Source organism: Elephas maximus, chromosome 4 (assembly GCF_024166365.1).
Source record: "Elephas maximus indicus isolate mEleMax1 chromosome 4, mEleMax1 primary haplotype, whole genome shotgun sequence".
Classification (NCBI taxonomy): Eukaryota; Metazoa; Chordata; class Mammalia; order Proboscidea; family Elephantidae; genus Elephas; species Elephas maximus.
The window spans coordinates 168974352-168994659 of record NC_064822.1 but is presented as its reverse complement, the minus strand read 5'-3'; the positions used below and the strand labels follow the sequence as shown (position 1 = coordinate 168994659).

Genomic DNA, 20308 nt, shown 5'->3' with positions numbered 1-20308 from the left:
TTGCTCTAATGGTCTGAGAGATGAGTTTCCCCTGCCTGGCACCTTTTCTTTTATTCTCTAAACTAATCAAGCACAGATAAATTTACAGTCCCCAACATACTATTACAAGTTCCAGAAGATCACGGTCCTTAAGATACTTTTTCTGTAATTCGTCAGTTTTGCACAGAGTATAAAGTAGGTATTAACAATGATTTGAATTTGAATTTTCCTAAAATACAAATTTGATCATAGCAATGCCTAAAATCCTTTAATGGGTCTTTTTTCCTATATAGAAAGAATTCAAGTTTCTAAGCCTGTAATTGTTGTTAGGTGCCATTGAGTCAGTTTTGACTCGTAGAGTCTGTCTTGGTTATCTAGTGTTGCTATAATAGAAATACCAAAAGTGGATAGCTTTAACATGAGAAAGTAATTCTCCCACAGCCTAGTAGGCTAGAAGTCCAAATTCAGGGCATCAGCTCAAGGAGAAGGCTTTCTCTCTCTGTTGGCTCTGGAGGAATGTCCCTCTCATCAATCTTCCCCTGGACTAGGAGCTTCTCAGTTCAGGAAACCCAAGTCTGAAGAACACAGTCTGCTCCTGGTGCTGATTTCTTGGTGGTTTGAGGTCCCCTACTCTCTGCTTGCTTCCTTTCTTTTTACCTCCTGTAAGATAGAAGGCAGTGCAGGCCACACCCCAAGGAAATTCCCGTTACATTGGATCAGGGATGTGACCTAAGCAAGAGTGTTACATCCCACTCTAATCCTCTTCAGTGTAGTAATCCAATCTTGCCCCATTAACCACAGGCAGAGATTAGGATTTACAACATAAAGGAAAATTATATCAATCACAAAATGGAGGACAACCACACAATACCAGGAATCATGGCCTAACCAAGTTGACACATATTTTTGGAGGACAGAATTCAATCCATGACAGTGCCCCATGTACAACGGAATGAAACACTGCCCAGTCCCACACTGTCTTCACAATTGTTATGCTTGAGCCCACTGTTGCAGACACTGTGTCAATCCATCTAGTCAAGGATCTTCCTCTTTTTTGATGACCTTCTACCTTACCAAGCATGATGCAATTATAAGTCCTTAATAAATTGGTCCCTCACTCTCCCACTCTTAGAAGAGAAGCTCTGGCTACATCTCTGCACACATTCCAACCAGTCACACCAATCTACCTGCAATTCCACTGTGTGCAATTCACTCTCGACCTTCGACATTCTCTCTGTCTCTGTGTCATTCTCTCTGCCTTGAATCTTTCCTGCCTCACCCTTCTGTCTGCATGGTGAACTTTCACTCAGCCTGGCTCCTAGGCTCCATCATCACCTCCAACATCCGGGCAACTGTCCCTGACACCCAGACAGAATTAGACCCCCTGTCTTCTCTGCACCCACAGCACCAGCACCTCTATATGTCTCTATTAATGCACTTAATATGCCTAGTTAGAATCTTTTTTTAATGGAATGCTTCACAAATTTGCGAGTCATCCTTGCACAGGAGCCATCTTAATCTTCTCTGTATTGCTCCAGTTTTAGTACATGCGCTGCCAAAGTGAGCACCACTTTTTTTTTTTTTAAAACTCGTCTTTTTCCCCACTAGACTGGGAGCTCCTTGGAGACAAGGACCATGTGTTTTTCATCTCTGTGTACTTAGCACCTACCTAGTACTACGTAAAAACTCCATAAATGTTTGATGAATGAATCAATAAATGTCTACATATTTAACTTGCACACACAAAAGTAAAAACACCTAGGTTGATAGCAAAACTAAAACCATTAGTTAAATATTAACCAACTGGCAAGACAACTATTCAGTGTTACGTGATCATAATAATACATCTGGATACATAAACACTTGGCCTCTCTTAATTATGTGTTCAGAGACAGGGAGGTAAATAAAATGTTTATTTCCCCCCTTTGCCACATGAACTAAGAGAGTGAGAGAAAAAAAAAAAAAAAAGATCATTCTAGTAGCTTACAAGGGAAATGCTAAGTTTAGCATTTATTTTCTGATATTTTGTAGCTTACAAGTTGTTCTCACATCCCATGTAATCCATAAAACAATCCTGTGAGTTAATTAGGGTATCATTAGACCCATTATACAGATGTGGAAATAAAGGCTCAAAAGGTAAAATGATTTGCACAAATATCACTCCTTTTTTTTACTCTACCAAAAGGTGACAAAAGCAGCACTCAGAGTCAAATCTCCTGACTCCTCTGCTTAGATGGGGTGTTTATTTCATTTAACAATTGGTAGAGAAACTCAAACAACATATAAAATCAACAATTTGGTTCCTAGACAGTAACAATAGCAACAATTTATTTTGGTTAATAATTTACGTACTATTCATAACATTTCACATCCTTTAATTTGATTCATATAAGAGCTCTGTAAAGTATATTGGATTATTATTCTTATGCCTGTTTGTTGTTATTATGTTGTTAGGCGTCATCAAGTCAATTTCAACTCTTAGAGACCCCATGTGATAGAGCAGAAATGCCTGCATTGGGTTTTCTAGGCTGTAGTCTTTATGGGGGAGCCCTGGAGGTGCAGTGGTTAAGAGCTCAGGTTGCTAACCAAAAGGTTGGCAGTTCGAATCCACCAGCTGCTCCCTGGAAACCCTGCGGGTCAGTTCTACACTGTGCTATAGGATCGCTATGAGTTGGAATTGACGTGATGGCAACAGGTTTAATCTTTACAGGAGGAGATCACCAGGTCTTTCTCCCATTGAGCTGTTGAGTGAGTTCGAACCACCAACCTTTCGGTTAGCAGCCTAGCACTTAACTGCTGTGCCACCAGGTTTCCATTATGCCAGTCCAATGAGAGTTGGTGACTCTCTCCAGGTTATACTAAGTTAGCCCATGATGGACTTTCTGATCTTTTGCTCCGTCCAGTCCTCTTGGCATCCAATACCTTGACCAACATATTAGGAAGTTATGAATTCATATATTTCCCTCAATTGAACTTTAAGCCTGGGATTTGTATATTTCTACCTTTTTGTGTAAGCACGCACTCTCCCAATTTACATGCTCACTTCTGTGCTTGCACACACATAAACCACATGCAAATATACACATGAGTATGCATAATCACCCCTCATACACACAAACTTTATTTGGACACACACACACACACAATCTTTTGGTTACATGCCCATTACCCAACAGCAAGACACTATGGACACACAAAATGTACACATATTTCCTTCAATAATGTCTCTTCCTCTGCCCACACCCTATCCCAGACTCCTTTAACTACACATACACATGCACATCTGCTTGCACATAAGATGTCATTTCACAATGATCAAAAGCCATGTCAATTTTCAGTGCTGAATGTGCCTGGTATATTCTTTGTGACCCTAGCGGCTGAGAGTGCTGCTTGGGCAAAAGGGGAAGGAGAAATTTTAGACTCTGGAGTAGGGAGAACAATCAAAATGTATGATGAGAGACTTCTCAGTCAATAAAATCAAAGTTCAGAAAATAGTCCCAATCAAAGGTACCTACCTACACATCACCCCACTCAGAAGTCACAGTACTTTGGAAAATTTCTCCAATGAACTGAGCTTAGACATCCTTAGTGACCTATTTCACTCCAGAGAAAGTCTGCATGGAGTATTGGAGAGTGAAGACCTAAGTCTGAAGCCCAGATCTGCCTCTTTAACTCTCCTAGCCTTAGTTTCCTCACGTGTGAAAAAGGAGATGATAATACTCACCACTTGATGTTGTAATGAGGATTGAATTAAATGTCATAACATATAGAAAGTGCCTATCACAGTCTCTGACACATAGTAGGTTCTCAATTAATGATAGAACTAATGTTATCTTATATGTTAAATGAGATGGTATAAAAAGCCTAGTTGTATATGGAATATACAGGGGTGCTTTTACAAAGAAAAGGATTTCAAGTGAGTTCCTTATTGCAACATTAACAAAATTAGGTAGAAAATACAAAATTTAGATTCTCCGATAAAAACTGGTCAAGGATTTAGGAATCCTTTGCCTGCGGCTTTGATTTCCAAACAGCTAGAAGAAAGGATTCTTGCTTTGCAGAGTGAAGTTCAACTTAACCATGTAAGCTTTGCAAGAAAATCTCTGACTTTTCAGCAAAGATGACAGATGAGAACCAAGAATCTGGAGTTCTGAGTTGTTTTCTAAAAAGTTAATGACATGGAGTAAGGAAAGGATGGGGAAGTATCCACAAGGCAAATCTGAGAGTAACAACAAATAGCAGTGTTACTATAATCTCAGAATGTATTCTCTCAATAGATTTTATGTTGCCTGTAGAAAAATAAGAAAAAGTTGTTTCCAAAATCGATTAATAACTTGAATGACCTACACATCAAACCACCAGGCAGTGAGGTCTCTGTGGTAGCAGCAGAAGTAAATTGGGCTTGGAGTCAGATGCTTAAGAAACTCATTTAAGCCTCAGTTTCCCCATCTATAAAGTGGAGTTCATATTAATAATAATTCCACAGCTTTATGGTGAGAATGAAGGAGCCCTGGGGCACAGCATTTGAGTGTTCAGCTGCTAACTGAAAGGTCAGTGGTTCAAACCCACCGGCTGCTGCTCTGTGGGAGAAAGATGGGGCAGCCTGCTTCTGTAAAGATTTACAGCCTTGGAAACCCTATGGGGCTGTTCTACTTCACCCTATAGGGTCACTGTGAGTCAGAAACAATGCAATGGCAACAGGTTTTAGTTTGGACAGTAAGAAGGAAATGAAACATTGCCTGTAAAGTGCTGAGAACAGGCTTGGAACACCTAGTAAAAGGTAGCTGTTACTATTTTTATCTATCTCATAGGTTTGTTTTAAGGGAAAACAAATACACTGTAAAATATTATTTTTAGTTTTATAAAGTATATTTCCTATAAGCTACATGTATTGTAAGTGGGGAAGGAATTCCTAATTCAAATGTTCACTTTCATCCAAAGGGAACCTCTATTTAAAAAAAAAATTGTTTTGCATCTAAAAAATTAGAATGTAAGACATGCTCCTCCTTCTATCAACTCCCTTCCCTCATCCTCATAATCACCCAGTTGTGCTGCGCTTCACTGAGGAGAACCGCTCCCACCCTCGCTCCCACAGAATGTCAGAGTGAAACACGATTTTACCCAGAAACTGCTTACCAGCAATCTTGGCAAAAACATTTGTGCTCATCTGTCAGGCTTCTAGGCCAAACATGACCATCTTCCAAAGCCGTAATAAAACATGAAATAAACCTTTCCATAAAATCTTTAATAAAGCTGTAAAAGTTAAATAGCTCCTAAGAAGCAACCATATAAAAGCCTGTAGCCCAGCTCTCAATCATTAACTTTCATTAGGACTTGGAGGAAAACCCAAGCCATCCTTCTAAGCTGCACAACTTACAGTGTGGAATTGAATCAAGGGTATTGTTCCCAGGACATTCTATACTTTGAAGCCAAAGGGATTTCACAATGGTTGCATTGTATTTCTATGATGATCAGATTCCTCTCACTGAGGTAAAATTAATTTGAGAAGAGACTTATTGAAACCCTTGGAATTTTTACATTTGGTTCGAGAAAAAAAAGGATTTTTTTTTTTTTTTTTTTTTTGCTTTTGCTTATTTCCCTAAGTGTGATGATATCAAGGGGTGCACATTTGATTTTGGCTATCCAGTATTCCCTTCTCCTTCCTAACAACACCCAATTTCCTTTCACGGGGATTCCATGCCATTGAATGTTGGGATAAGGAGGAGGTTATCCAAAAACAAAACAGGGTCTACCTTCCTCAAGGCGAGGATAGGGCATGTGACCAAATTAGACCAATCAGACTTTGCCTCCCAGGTCTGTGAATCTTGATCAGAGTGATAGATAACAACGGGGTGAAGTAGGGAGTAAACAGTTGGAGCTCACTTGTTCTCTCATTTCACAGTGACATCCTGTCAGGACTGTTGAATACTTCCTGTGGCCCACTCCCCTTCTTGTTGTCAGCTGCTGTCCAGTCGGCCCTTGACTCATGGCAACCCCATGCACAACAGAACGAAATGCTGCCTGGTCTGTGCCATCCCCCTGATCAGTTGCAAATCAGACTGTTGTGATCCACAGGGTTTTTGTTGGCTGATTTTCAGAAGTAGATCACCAGGTCTTTCTTTCTAGTCTGTCTTAGTCTGGAAATTCTGCTGAAACTTGTTTAGCATCACAGTAATACACAAGCCTCCACTGACCTAAGGGTGGTGTCTGGGTATAAGGGCATGGCTGAGACTCCAACCCAGGTTTCCCATATAATGGCAAGAATTCTACCACTGAACCACTTTTCCCCTAGATCTACTCTAATTCCTCTCCCCAACAGAGTCTAATTCTCTAGCCCTTTCTTTGATTTTCTAAGTACCCTATATCCTTCTAACAAATTCCTTTTCTGCTCAGTTTCTCTAGAGTTGTTAAGTATTGCTTGCGCCCAAGAATCCTAATTGCTGCCAAGTATCAAGTAATAACTGTCATTGATTCCTATGTATTTGCAAGAAAATAAACACACTTGGTGCAGAAAAATACCACCAAAAGTAACAATTACATAATGATAATTTGCCCAACTCTCTATTCCCTCCATCAAAAAAATAAAATCCATCCAGGATTTATTTATTAGAAATTAAGTGTACAAGAAATGAAATCCAATGGGTGTCAAAATTACAGAAAGTATTGAACAAAAGAAGAAGAAAAAAAAAAAACCTCATATAAAACATTTAACTAAGAAGGTATAGACAAGAAGTTTCTATTTCATATAAAATGATTTCAAATCCCCTAATAACTGAGAACTTCATATAAATATTTACCTAATGGCCTGAAAGGCACCAAGGAGAAATGAAATCCCTGTCAGTTGAAGCCTTATAGATTACAGTTGGTGGCTCCAAATTGTTTGAGGTTAAGAGAATTTATGATCTATAAAAGACTAGTATTGTTAGCCATTGCATAAAACAACTACATCTCACAGGCTCCTTTTTACTAGGAGTAGTTCTCTGGAGCCAAAATGATATACAAAATGGAATGCCAGCCTCTATACTTTGTTGAAATCCCTTCGCCTCTCAGGCCAAGTTATCTTAAGTGAAAAATCAGCTAGAAACTTGGGAAGTAAATTGGTATTTAATACAATTCCACCGATCCTTTCCCTCTTTCCCCTGAATTCCTCCTCACTGAAAGAAGAAATATTAATTAAGAAGAAGGAGGAGGATTGGTCTGAATACATGTGTGATGTATTCAATCCCTGACAGCCCATATGCTCTGTGGACCTCGCCACTGAGCCTGATGGAGCACCAGGCTGGAGAGCAGCTTGAAGCCATCACTGCTGGATAATGGCTCCTGTCTTTTTAAAACTCTCGGAGGTTCACATTGTCAATTTCCTTCCAGTTTCCAGTGGTATGAGAGACACCGCCAGTATAAATCTTGTTGTCACAAAAGAACAAGTTATAGTATATATTCAACCACACACACACAAAAACTTTCAAATAACATTAACTTAAACCCACAAAACCAAGGAGAGTCAGAAGCTGAAACCCTGTCCTTAAGTCACCCCCATTGTGTTTAGATCTTGAAGAATAGCAAACTTATAATAGGGTAGCACCAGGGCTGCCTCTACACAATATTAAGACAATAAGGCAAATTTTTAAAAAGCAAAAAAGTTAACAAACAAAAACCTCCAAGTTCAAGTCTGGTTTCAAAGAGAATACAAATCTGTCTCCTTCTGTGATTTTTCATCTCACTGTGTGGACCTGGACCAGACACACTGTTCCAATCCCCACAGAGTACCCAATGGTGGAAGAAATAGGAAGATAAAGCCTGGGGCCATCTGGAGGTTTCTTCTCCAGCATCATGAGGTCTAAGCTAAAGTTTATATAAAACGAGTGTTACTATTTTTTGGCTTAACCATGTATATCCTCTTGTGGTTCATTCAAGAGTCAAGTTTTCATTCTTTTCCAGGGTCACTTGATCTAAATTGTTAGGATGCCTGGCTCTCCTTGGAAATCCATTCTGAAGAACTACAGCCACTGTAAAATCTGAGACAGGAATGCAGCTTGTGAGGCAGGAAAGCTTAGTGGTTAAAGGCCTGGACTATAAAGTCAGAGAGACCTGGGTTTTAAACTCAAACCAGTAAGCACTTACCAAGTGTGTGAACATCCACCTCACAAGGCTGCCATGAGAATTAAATGAGATATTTGTGAATCCCTTAGCACTGTGCCTGGTGATTGGTAAACTCTCAATAAATGTCACTTATATCTGTAAGCATCAAACATTTCCAAAGAGGAAAATCAGACACGGCCTCTTTAAGAGCAACACTGAATGATGCTGAAGTTTTCTAGATATGTAAAGAATTTGTTTTCATTTTATGAAAGCTAACTTTCACACAGGTCAAAGTTTCAAAAGTGAATCATTCATTCCACAAATATGTCAACTCTGTGCCCAGGCACTGGGGATTCAAAGATGAACAAGATAGAAAGGGTGCCTGCCCTCTAAAACGTGACAGTCTCAGGGGATACAGACACAGGAACAGGCAATTACAGCAAGGAGCCTGGTCAGGGTCCCATCTCTCCCACACACATCCGAATGCTGTCCCACCCCCACCAGAAACCACACCGGATGCCCCTCCCCATGTTCACATTTCCACTTCCTGCCAACCCAGGGAGAGACTTGAAATCTTTGGCCCTAGCCTTCCTGGGACGTAAGGGCTTCAAGAAGAGCAAACAGCTTCTATTCAACAACTGAGCCTTAAACTGGACCTTTCTGTACCTCTTTCCTTAGTGAGGCAGGGATGTTGTAGAGAAACAGGAGCCTTTGTGCCTGAGAGGGGACAGAAGGTGTTTCATGAGTGATGGAGGATGTTGATGCTCATTTCCAAAGAGTATGATGCCCAGTGAAATGGGCCATTGCTCTCAAAAGGCTTGCCTGATAAGGATATTGCCCAACATCACTCTTACTCCCTCAAGCACCCAGCCACACAGAAATACCAGCAATTGATTCAACAGGATATTTTCTTGGTTAAGTGAGCCAGCCAGGAGACTTCAAAGAATAGTGCCAGGAGCAAGATAATAGTAGCTTATATGTTATTGAGCACATACTATGTAACAGCCACTGTTCTAAGCACTTTATTAATGGGTTTAATACTCATTGCAACATCATTTATTTGTTTGCTGGGGCTTTTATAACAAATTACCACAAACTGGATGGTTTAAACAACAGAAATTTATTATCTCACAGTTCTGGAGGCTAGAACTGTGAAATCAGGTGTTGGCAGGGCCAGGCACCCTCTGAAGCCTGTAGGGAAGATTGCTCCTTGCCTCTTCCAACTTCTGGTGGTTGCTGGCAATCCATGGCATTCCCTGGCTTGTGGTTGCTTCACTCTAATCTCTGACCTCTATCATCACATGGCACCCTCTCTGTGTATGTCTTCTTATAAGGACATCAGTCACTGGATTAGGTCCCACCCTACTCCAGTATGATCTCATCCTAACTAAGTACACCTGCAAAAACCCTATTTCTAAATAAGGTCCCGTTGAATTTTCTGGGACACTAGTAAACCCAGTACAGAACACAGGTCCTAGTATACAGAGGGACCTCAAAAAATAATAATAAATAATTGCTGAGTGGATGAAGAAATGATTGAGTAAAGGCTCAGAGCCGACCTATACTTCCAGCCTCAGCTCCTGCTGCTTCTCTGCCTCTCACCCACCCTTACCACTCACTTGCATTTAGTGTTTTTTTCACTCTTAATGATCATATCTTGAATCTATGCATCTCTGTGACTTTGTTTATGCTGTGCCCTGAGCCAGGTGTATCCTAACTGCCCTTTAGGGTCCAACTCGCCCCTCACCTCCCCATTAGGTTCATTTAGACAATACATACACACACACACCCCTCACACTCAGAGATTGCTCCCACTCACAAGGTCTATTAGTTGCCTAGGGCTGCTGTAACACACTATCACAGACTGGGTGGCTTAAAACAACAGAAGTTTATTTTCTCATAGTTCTTGGCTATAGATGTCCAAATTCAAAGTATGAGCAGGGGCATGTTCCCTCTGAAGACTCTAGGAGAGAATCCTTCTTTGCTTCTTCCTAACTTCTGGTGGTTCCTGGCAATTCTTGGCATTCCTTGGTTTGTAGATGCATCACTCCAATCTCTGCCTCTGTCTTCACCTTGCTGTCTTCCTTCTGTGCCTCTCTGTCTTGGTGTCTCTTCTTCTTTTATAAGGACACTAGTTATATTGGATTATGGTTCACCCTAGTCCAGTATGACCTCATGTTAGCTTAACTAATTACATCTGCAAAGATGATATTTCCAAATAAGTTCATAATCACAGGTACCAGGGGTTAGGACTTGAACATATCTTTTCGGGGTATGCAATTTAATTGATAACATAAGGGTACCGCAGAACTTTGCAATGTCCACCAACATTATATTTAGTTTGCTCTAGTTCTATAGGTTTCTCCATAGACCTTCTCTTAAGTCCTTGGGAAAAATGACTGTGTCTTCTTCATTTTATATCACCAGTATCTAATGAAGCACTTATCAGAATGGACACTCAATAAACGGTTGCTGGATAAATGATTGGATGAAGATGCTAATGTCAGTGTGCATGTAAACACAGTTTTATTTCTACTTCAACTAAGACTTGACTATGCATATACAAATCCAGTTCTCAAATGATGAGTCAATTACTTGGCTTTCAAACCACCAAGCACAGATGTCACACAGCTAAGTGAAGGCTGAAGCCAAAGTTCAAAAACAAGACATCCAAGGGGCAACATTATTAAAATGCAGTGGAGGTCCCTGCCACTCCCCAAATTCCTATTTGTCTGTGTGATGGGTAAGTGAGGTGAAGAGATGAAGAAATCAACAGCGTGATCTCAGCATTGAGGACTGCTATTTACATAACTGACATTGTCTTATAGCTTTGCTTCTATCATATCTGGAGTTCATTTCAAAATTAATAAACCTATTTATTCACTTTCCAATTGATTTAATTATGGGACATAGCATGGCAAAGAGGTTAAGAGCATGGGCTTTGGAATTAGAGAAATCATACATGCCCTAGTGTCTCCCGTCTTTAATGTGTACGTATGACATGTATGAGAGAGATATGCATAGGGTCACTGTGAGTTGGAACTGACTCAATGGCACCTAACAACAACAACAACATGACATGTATGTGTGTATATGTATGTGCATGCATGTATATTCTTACCTTTACCCCATACCCATTGCCATCAAGTTGGTTCTGACTCATAGCAACCCTATAGGACAGAGTAGAACTACCCCATAGGGTTTCCAAAGAGCAGCTGATGGATTCAAATTGTCAACCTTTTGGTTAGCAGCTACACTCTTAACCACTGTGTCACCAGGGCTCCCCTTTACCCCATTTCCTCCTCTTTTTACCATATTATTTCATTTCTATGATTGCCTTCATAGCAAGACCTCTCTAAAGATTTATTCACATACTTGCTCCACTTCTCACCTCACATTCTCTACAATTCGATACTGAACCCCAATTAGGTTTCTGTCCCTTCACATTGAATTGGGTTATGTCTAGCTCAACACTGTCTTCCATATTGTCATCTCCCTGTACTTATCTTACTTGACCAGCCAGTGACAACACATACACACACACACATAAAACCACCCTACTTTTTGAAGCACTTCTCTCTCCTCTCGGGTACTGTTAACCCCATTTTCTCTTAGTTCCACCTCTCCCCCTACCATCTCCCAGCCTCCTTCTAAGCCTCCTTTATTGATTCTTCTTCCTCTACTTGACCTTGAAATCCTGGTGTATCCCAGGACTCAGGCCTGGCTTTCCGTGCCTTTCTATCTGTCTCTATGTCATTGGGTCCCATCCCATAGTCTTAATGTCATATGTATGCTTATGATTCCCAAGTGTATATCTTCTTTCCTGACTTTGTCCCTGGACTTCTAATTTTTATAGCTAACAGCTCTCTTGCCAGAGAAAGACAGTCTAGAATAGAGGGTAAGCATGGGCCCTATAGAGCCAGAGTCCCTGGGTTTGAATTCAAGTTCTGCCACCTATTTGCTTTGGAACTTTGGCAAATTTATTTTTTCAATTTTCTCATCTATAAGATGGGAATAATGTCTCATAGGCTTCTTTTAAAGATTATATGTAAGAAGACATATGTAAGCACACAGTAGACATTACTAGAACTAGCAGTAGGACTATCTTCTCCTTGGTTGTCTAAGAGGCATCTCAAAATGTTTCAAAAACTCTGGAATGATTCTTCTACTAAAACTCATTTCAACTGTAATCATTTCACATCTATATCATATTGATTTTACTTTCTTCATAAAATTTATCACTATCTGAAATTTCTTCTGTTTAATTGTTCATTGTCTTTCCCACCCCTAGCTAGAATGTAAGCTTCATGAGGGCAGGGCCATGTTTGTCTTGTTCACTGCCATAATTCTACCACCTTGAACAGTGCCTTGTATTGACACATAGTAGGTGCTCAATACACAGCTACTGAATGAATGAATGAACAATATGACTTTGATTTGGTACCTACATCCTGCACTTACTAGTTATGGGACATTAGGAAAATACTTAACCTTTATGAGTCTCAGCTTTTTTCACCTTTTAAATTGGGTAGTATGCCTCTTTATAGGGTTATGTGACCATTAAATGTGCCTAACATGTTTCGTACAGTGTATGGCCCACAATAAGGTTTTATTGAATGGTTACAAAATAATGAAAACAATTATTACCATGAATTACAGAGAAATCTTTAAGAGTAATTGGGATTTTAAGAAATGGAAATCCAGACATAGCCGGAAAAAAAAAAAATGTAGTAGATAGGATCATGAGTTTCAGAACTGAAAGGAACCTTTAAGAAGAAACTTTTCTATTCCTTTCATCTAAAGCTTTTCTAGCCCTTTCATGTCCAAACTGATGCCTGGAGAACTTAGGTGTTTTGTCCAAGATCACAGAGGTGACTAGAGCTAAAATTAGATTCCAGGTCCCCTAACTCCAAGTCCATTAAACACCACATATAACTCTACTTTTTCCCCAATTATTTTGATATAATAACCCTACATATTTAAATGTACCTTATACATAAACTTCAGATTGAATTTATTTTTATATAAGATTATATCATCACCATTTAAAAGTATTTCTGTAGCTGGCAAGATGTAAGCCATGTAATATATATGTCTCATATTTCTCTTTCCCTTTTTTTCTTCATTCATTTGTTGACCACCCACTATGTGTTTGACACTGCTTGATGTGGAAGACAACAAGTGTAAGACACAGTCCCAACTCAAGTTATTCTGGGCATACCTAGTGGGGAAGATATTTATTCATGTATTTGGTCAGTAAACAAACATATTTTGATCCTCTACTCTATAGGGTCGCTATGAGTTGGAATCGACTTGATGGCAACAGGTTTGGCTTTTTTTTTTTTTCTTTTTCTTTTTTTGGTTTCCTCTATGTCAGAGACCTTGCTAGGTTTCAGAAATGCAGTGCCGAGTTAGGGTGAAGCTAGGCTGTTGTAACAAAGATGGCCAAAATAAGCTAGTGGTTTAATTCAGATTGACGTCTATTTCTTTCTCGTGTAACAATATGAGGCGAGTGTTCAGGTTGGCGGGTAGCTCTACTCCTCTTGATCATTTGGGGACCCAAGTCCCTCCCTTACCTCCTGCCATCTCCTAGGGCATGTTGATCCTCTGTATGGTGATAACTGGGTCACATTGGGTTCCAGCTGGCAGAAACAGGAAAGAGAATTAAAGGGGCACCTATTCTTTCTGTCCATATTGGATTTGTAGAAATTTAATCATACGGCCACACATAACCACAAAAGAGTCTGGGTAATGTATGTGGCTGAGCAGCCCTGTGCCTGGATACAAAAGAGGAGAATGGGAGGAGGAAGAGCCAACATAGCACCTAGACAGATGCACTATGCTGTCCCTTTGCAGAAAAGACCTGAAAAACTAAGTAAAACAGATACGATCATTAATCCTGGAACCAGTGAAAGGATAAAGAACTAGAACAAACACCAAATGAGAGAAGAAACTCATAGAAAACAGAGAACAAGGAGAGATATGGTGTGGAGGTCCCCTGCCAATTAACATGGCACAGTGTTGCCATCTTGAAACACAGTTAGCCATGAATCCAAAAAGGGAATACAGGAAGACAATTTCACTGAGCTCCCAACAGGAGACAGAGCACCCAGTAACCAGAGAAACATACTTTCCTATTACTTACCCTTCTAGAGAGTTGAAGCAAGAGCCCCACTAACACAGCAGACCCCACAACCAGTGTCCACAATACAAGCTCTCCCCCAACTCCCAGCATGACTCACCCCCCCCCCACCATGCAGATGATTTTCCTTTCCTTTTCTTTCTTTCTCTCTCTCACTGAGTCCTGTATGCCACCTCCCTTCCCCACCAGCCCCTGGGTCCACCCCACCCAACTCGCTGGACTCCACGGCGCCACTACCTTTTTTCTTTTTCTGTTTGTTCCTTTACTTCATTCCTCCTACCTAGCCCCATTCGCCACCTCCCCACTTCCCACCCGTCCCCATCGTGCCGCTGCAGCTAGAGATCCACCAGCCCACCACCACTTCCGGTCCTCTCCACCCACATCCACCGGCTCCCACCGCACTACCATTTTTTTTTTTGTTTCTTTTCTTACTACCTCCCACTTAGCCCCATACATGGCCTCCTGCCCTTCCCACCTCTCCCCGTTCACACTACCATTTTTTTTCCTTCTTTTCTTTCTCCCTCCCACCCAGCCTCTTATGCCACCTCCCCCTTCCCACCAGTTTCCACAGCACTGCTGCAGATAGAGTGCCACTGGCACACCAGCTCACTGCAGCCCTGGGTCACCCCACCCCCACTCACCCGCCCTCAACATGCTGCCATTTTTTTCTGTTCTTTTTTCTTTTCGTTTCCTTCTCCCTCCCACCTACCCCCCAAATGCCATCTCTTCCCCCTTTCTGCCAATCCCTAGGCCTGCCCCAACCCCACCCACTGGCTCACAACACTACCCTTTTTCCTCCTTTTTTCTTTCTTTTTCTCTCTTTTCTTTCTCCCTCTCACTTAGTCCCTTACTCATTCTTCCCCCCACCTCACCCCAGTGACCCCTGTTGTGCTGCCATGGCTAGAGTGACCCTGAGGCTCAGGCCCACCACCACACCCGGCCTGCCCTGCCCCTCCCATCCCGCCACTTAACCAGTTGTTCAACAGTGGGAAGCAAGCCACTATCACTCCCCTTCTGACACCCTAGCCCATCGGGCAAGAGACTGTGAATGCTCCCACACAGCTGAACCAACAGCAGGAGGCACATAATGCCTTACCTGTCCACCCTTAACCACCTTGCCAAATTAGTGTACAGCCAAGTGGGGTTTCCCTGCCTGCTGCTGCCCTGCCCACTTGGGTACGGTGATCATGTCCATAGATGAGTAAACAGCAAAGCATGTCTGGCCCACCTGCCTTAAAACAAAAAAGCAGGACAAAACAAATGAGCATACAATCAATAAATAAAGATACTTGAATGTCTCAGAGACAGCTGACAATATCAAAACGTATAAGAAAGCAAGACAAGATGGCTCCAGCAAGTGACCAAAATAAGGAACCAGATAACCTTGCAGTAGAAGAAAAGGTGTTGGAACTACCTGATATGGAATTTAAAAGACTATTTATGGATTTCCAAGAGATTAGGAAAGAGATCAAGGAAAACACAGACAAAACCAAGGAAAAAACAGACAAAATCAAGGAAATCAGACAAAACCAATGAAAACATAGCCAAAATTAAGGAAAACACAAAGTACCAGAAGAATTCAGAAAAATAATACAAGAACAAAATTTCGAAAGAAGTAATTAGAAATAATGTAAAAACAGCAATTAGAAATCTAAAAGATAAGAAAATTTCAGAAATGAACAACTCAATAGGTTTTAGGAGCAAATTTGAAACAATGGAAGATACAATCAGCGAGATTGAAGACAAATCCATAGATGCCATTTGTTTGAGGGAAAATTAGAATAAAAAATGGAGAAAACCTAAGAATTATGTGGGACACAATCAAGAACAAAAAATTTGCACATGATAGGAGTTCCAGAACAGAGGGAGAAAATGGAAAACATAAAGAAGGTTGTTGAAGATTTGATGGCAGAAAACTTCCCAAATACCGTCAAAGATGAAAAGCTGACCGTCCAAGAAGCTTAACAAGCCCCATATAAGATAGATCCCAAAAGAAAGTCACTAAGACATATAATCACACTGCCAAAACCAAAGACAAGGAACCCTGAGAGCAGCTCAAGAAGAATGAAAAGTCACTTAAAAAGGTGAAGCAATAAGACTAAATTCTGATTACTTGGCAGAAATTATGCATGCAAGAAGGCAATGGGATGACATATATAAAATATTGAAACAAAATAACAGCCAACCAAGAATAATACATACTGCAAAATTCTGTCTCAAATACAATGCTGAAATTATGACATTCCAAGATGAACAGAAATTAAGGAAATTTGTAAAAAAAAAAAAAAAAAACTAAATAAAATGAGTCCTTCAGTTAGAGAACCAACAGCAGATAGCAACTGGAGTCTAGGATACAGGACTGCATCAATCAGATACTAATCTAGATAAAGAACTCTCAATATTAAAATAAAGCTAAAAGACTTAAAACAGAAACAGAGATGTTAATCTGTAAATGACGACAATGTCAAACCAATAAAGGGGGAATAAATGGTGGAGGTACAGAACTTTCAAAGGGAGAGGAAATCAAGGTGATATCAAGTAATAAAAGACTGGTTCAAACTTAGGAAGATAAAGGTAAATTTCAAGGCAACTACAAAGAAAGTTCACAAACCTATTCATCAAAATAAAAAAAGAAAGAAAACTTACTAAACATAATACCTTTAATAACAAAAGAAATAAGAAGGAAATCCACAAACAAAAGGAACTCAGCACAGGAAAGCAAGGTGAACAAAGAAAACGTCAATACCACAATAAAAAGCACAACAGTAAGACAATAAACTCATTCCTATTGATAATCGCACTGAACATAAATGGCTTAAATGCACCCATAAGATACACAGAGTGGCAGAATGAATGAAAAACATGACCCATCAATATCCTGCCTACAAGAGACATACCTTAGACACAAAGACATAAATATATTAAAAATCAAAGGATGGAAAAAACATGTCAAGCAAACAGTAACCTAAAAAGAGCAGGAGTGGCAATACTAATCTCAGATACAATAGACTTTAAGGCAAAATCCACCATAAAAGACAAGGAAAGATATTATATAATGATTAAATGGACAATCCACCAAGAAAACATAACCTTAATATATTTCTATGCACCCAATGACAGGGCTCCAAAATACATAAAACAAACTCAAACAGCAATGAAAAGGGAAATTGACGGTTCCACAATAATCGTAGGAGACTTCAACACACCATTCTCAGTAAAAGACAAAACAAATAGAAAGAAACTTATCAAAGATGCAGAAGATCTGAAGGCCTTTCTTAGTTATCTATTGCTGCTGTGATAGGAATACCACAAATGGATTGCTTTAACAAAGAGAAATTTATTTCCTCACAGTACAGTAGGCTTAAAGTCCAAATTCAGGGTGTCAGCTCCAGGGGAAGACTTTTTCTCCGTCAGCTCTGGAGGACGATCCTTGTCCTCAATCTTCCCCTGGTCGAGGAGCTTCTCAGCTGCAGAGATCCCGGGTCCAAAGGATGCACTCTGCTCCCAATGCTGCTTTTTGGTGGTATGAGGTCCCCCCTCTCTACTAGCTTTCCATTCCTTTTATCTATTGAGAGATAGATAAAAGGTGGTGCAGACCACACCCCAGGGAAACTCCCTTTACATTGGATCAGGGATGTGACCTGCTAAGGGCCTTACAATCCCACCCTAATCCTCTTTAACATAAAATTACAATCACAAAATGGAGGACAACCACAGAATACTGGGAATTATGGCCTAACCAAGTTGATACACACATTGGGGCCGGGGGGGGGACATAATTTAATCCATGACAAGGCCACGATCAACCAACTTGACTTCATAGATATATATAGAACACTACACCAAACAGTAGCAAAGTATACATTCTTTTCCAACGCACATGGAACGTTCTGCAGAATAGACCACATTTTAGTCCACAAAGCAACCCTCAATAAAATCCAAAACATCAAAATAATACAAAGCATTATGTCTGATCACAACACCATAAACATACAAATCAGTAACAGGAAGAGCAAGGAAAAAAATCAAATACATGGAAACTTACTTAAGAACAACTGGGTAATAGAAGAAATCAAAGAGGAAATCAATAAATTCCTGGAATCTAAGAAGATTGAAAACACATCATACATCTTTGGGAAACAGCAAAGGCAGTCTTCAGAGGTCAATTTATACCAATAAACAAACACATCAAAAAAGAAGAATGTGCCAAAATAAAAACGTTAGCCCTAAACTCAAACAAATACAAAGAGAGGAGTTAAGAAGCCCACAGCCACCAGAAGAAAGGAAAAAATAAAGATTAGAGCAGAAATAAATGAAAAAGGGAACAGAAAAACAATAGAAAGAATAGACAAGACCCAAAATTGGTTCTTTGAAAAGATCAACAAAATTGAAAAACCATTGGCTAAACTGACACACACACACAAAAAAGACAGAAAGAAATAGAAGAGGAAGCAAATAACTCAAATTAGAAATGAGATGGGAGAACTTACAATAGGCCCAACTGAAATACTGAAATACCATAACAGAATACTGTGAAAAGTCGTACTCCAACAAATTTGAGAACCAGGAGGAAATGAACAAATTTCCAGAGACACACTATCTACCTAAACTAACAGAAACTAAGAAAATTTGAGCAGACCCATAACAAGAGAAGAGACTGAAGAAGTAATTTAAACAACTCCCAACAACAACAAAAGCTGTGGCACAAAACGCTTCACTGGAGAATTCTACCAAACACTCAGAAAAGAGCTCACACTAATACTACTCTATTTCAGAGCATAGAAAAGGAAGGAATACTCCTGAATTCATTCTATGAAGCCAGCATAACCCTGATAACAAAGCCAGGCAAAGACACCACCAAAAAAAAAAAAAAAGAAAAGAAAATTACAGACCAATATCTTTCATGAATATAGATGCAAAAATTCTAGTCAATAGAATTTAGCATTGCATAAAAATAAAATAAAAACACCAAGACCAAGTGGGATTCATACCAGGTATGCAAGGATGGTTCAACATTAGAAAATCAATCAATATAATCCACCACACAAATAGAAGAATCACCCGATCATCACAGTCGATGCAGAAAAGGCATTTGATAAACTCCAATGCCCATTCCTGATAAAAACTCTCAATAAAATAGGAATAGAAGGGGAAATCCTCAAAATAATAAATGGCATCAATGGCGCAGTGATTAAGCATTTGGCTGCTAACCAAAAGTTCAGCAATTCAAATCCACCAGCTGCTCCTTGGAAACCTTATGGGGCAGTTCTACTCTGTCCTGTAGGGTTGCTATGAGTTGCAATAGACTCAATGGCAACAGGTTTTCTTTTGTCTTTTTGGCTTTTTTTTGTACAAAAGCAACAGCAAACATTCTCAACAGAGAAAGGCTGAAAGCATTCCCCCTGAGAACAGGAACAAGACAAGTCCCTTATCACCACTCATATTTAACGTTGTGCTGGAAGTCCTAGCTAGAGCAATATATCAAGAAAAAGAAATAAAGGCCATCCAAATTGGAAAGGAAGAAGTAAAACTATCCCTATTCACAGATGATATGATACTATACATAGAAAGCCTCAAAGATCCCACAAGAACACTCCTGGAACTAATAGAAAGATTCAGCAGAGTAGCGGGATACAAGATCAACATAAAAAAATCATTTGGATTCCTATACACCAACAAGAGAACTTCGAAACGGAAAACAGAACCATTTATAATAGCCCCTAAAAAGATATAATACTTAGGAATGAATCTAACCATGGATGCAAAAGACCTATACAAAGAAAACTAAAAAGCACTATTGCAAGAAACTGAAAGAGTCCTACGTGTAGAAAAACATACCATGCTCGTGGATAGGAAGATGCAACATTGTAAAAATGTAGATAATATCTAAAGCAATCTGCAGATATAATGCAATCTTATTCAAATGCCAACAGCATTCTCTAAGGAGATGGAAAAACTAATCACTACCTTTATATGGAAAGTAAAGAGATCCTGGATAAGCAAAGAATTATTGAAGAAAAGGAACAAGTAGGAGTCCTCGTACTACCTGATCTCAGAACCTACTACACAGTCACAATAGTCCAAACAGCCTGGTACTGGTACAATGAC

The 20308-nt window shown here is 39.8% G+C and overlaps 1 non-coding gene across 1 annotated transcript; it reads right to left on the bottom strand.

The window, feature by feature from the left end:
* Positions 1 to 1440: 1440 nt before the first annotated feature.
* On the bottom strand, positions 1441 to 1547 carry LOC126076650 (U6 spliceosomal RNA). Its single transcript, XR_007517575.1, has one exon. It is a non-coding gene; the product is annotated as a U6 spliceosomal RNA (small nuclear RNA).
* Positions 1548 to 20308: the final 18761 nt, after the last annotated feature.